The sequence below is a fragment of the Penaeus japonicus genome, unplaced genomic scaffold (assembly GCF_977035675.1).
Source record: "Penaeus japonicus unplaced genomic scaffold, GWHDUDI00000001_assembly GWHDUDI00000002, whole genome shotgun sequence".
Classification (NCBI taxonomy): Eukaryota; Metazoa; Arthropoda; class Malacostraca; order Decapoda; family Penaeidae; genus Penaeus; species Penaeus japonicus.
In genome coordinates this window covers 37860191-37862690 of record NW_028234404.1, presented here as the reverse complement: position 1 = coordinate 37862690, position 2500 = coordinate 37860191, and positions in this window count along the sequence as shown.

Genomic DNA, 2500 nt, shown 5'->3' with positions numbered 1-2500 from the left:
CTCTCTCCCCCCTCTCTCCCTCCTCCCCTCGCTCTCTCTCTCTCTCTCTCTCTCTCTCTCTCTCTCTCTCTCTCTCTCCCTCTCTCTCTCTCTCTGCAATGTCTTCCTCTCCAGATTCACTTCCAGGATCCATTTCGTGGCCTCATGTGTTTCAAACTCTTTTCTTAGAGGCTTTTTGTCACTTTTGCCTTTTCTTTTTCATTTGGTTTCCTTTCTTAAGTGGTCTGTTGTTGTTGTTATAATTTCTTCATTCGATCATCTTTATAATGATATTAAATTTAATTAAAGGATGAATCATAAGCTTATCTTATTTTTTAAACAGATTTACTATAATTAATAGACGAAGTTTTAAGAGATTTAATTTGATTATTACATGAGAAAGAAAAAAAGTATGAAATAAAAAATCAAAGAAAATTAAACACATTAAGAAAATACTATAAACCAATCTATATATATTCTGAACAAAATGTATATCAATACAAAAAAAAAAATCTAAATATCATGTTTTCTCTTTCTCTCTGTTTTCATTCTCTCTTTCTCTCTCTCTGTCTTTCTATTTCTCTTTCTTACTGTTTTCCTCCCTGTCCTTTATCTGACTCTTCCTTAATTTCAATATTCTGTCTGACTGTTTCACTTCTTTCCCCCTTCTCTCTCTCTCTCTCTCATTTACTATCTCTTTCTCTTTCTCCTTGTCACTCTTATCTCTCTCTATATTTATATGCATACGTATATATGTATATATATTTGTATATATAAATGTATATATATATATATATATATATATATATATATATATATATATATATATATATTTATATAAAGAGAGAGACAGAAATACATACATACGTACATACACACACACTCATATATATATATATATATATATATATATATATATATATATATATATATACATACACACACACACACACACACGATTGCCAAGGAGAACAAAAGAGGTTTGAATATTTAAGTAGAATATGATACAAATTAAATGTTTTGGATGCGCTATTTTAAACCTTATGATACACTTAATTGAATGAAGTATTTTGGTGAACATATATTTCACTTGAAGTTGTTTAACACTTGATACAAAATTCAGTTACTTTAAAAATTATAAAGATCGCGAAAAAATCGTTCTCTTTTTTTATTTTCTTGGTGTTTATTATAATTACACATTACTGACGACCGCTTGTCCAGGTGATTTAGTATAAAAAGAACTATTTTTAATTATAATGATTATTTATTACTTTCATTAATCAAGATTAATGATATGAAAAACGTTATGTACGATGTGTCATATTAATACGATTAATAAGCACACTAAAAATCAACAAAAATAATAATGTTATAAGATATTAGAAAAAAAAAAGATTTTTAAATGAGTATTGCAGCATCGGCAAAAATAATTCGAGTGTTATTTCTGCAACAACCTAATTGCAGTTTTCTTCATCCTTGAGCATAAACGAAGAATAAATAAACAAAAGAAATGATAATTATTGTGGTCAGCCTTTTACTTTGAAGATTCGTTCTTTTTTTTCGTCCGTGCATTATCCACGCTTATTTTTATCATTTTTGTTTGGTATTGCACATTGCAATGAACATTGTATTATATATATGATAAACACGAAAATATCCAAAGAAGCAAGAACAATAAATCATAAAAATAATACCAACGATAAACCCCAGTTAAGGAGTTACAGTTGAGTATATATAATATATATATATATATATATTATATATATATATACGACTATCGCTCAGCTCTCTATTATATATATATTATGTATATATATATTACATATATATATATAAATAAATAAATATATATATATATATATATATATATATAATATATATATATATATATAATATATAATATATGATATATATATACATATATATATATATGTATATATATATATATATATATATATATATATATATATATATATATATATATGAATATATATATACTTTATATATATATATATATATATATATATAAATATATTATATATATATATATATATATATATATATATATATATATATATATAATTATATATATATATATATATATATATATATATATATATAATATATATATATAATATATATATATATATATATATATATATATATATATATATATATATAATATATATATATATATATATAAATTTTACCTCCGTGACCGGGACTCAAACCCGCGCCGTAAGATTGAAGGTACAGTAAAGGGAGGTAAAATTTATATATCTATATTAAATGCGTTACTGCATTCTACATATACATATACATACACATATGTGTGTGTTGTATATATATATATATATAAATATATATATATATATATATATATATTATATATATATATATAAAGATAAATATATATATATATATATATATATATATATATATATATATATATAATATATAAATATATATATATATATATATATAAAGAGTGACAGACAACATTGAATATAAAAAAAAAAAA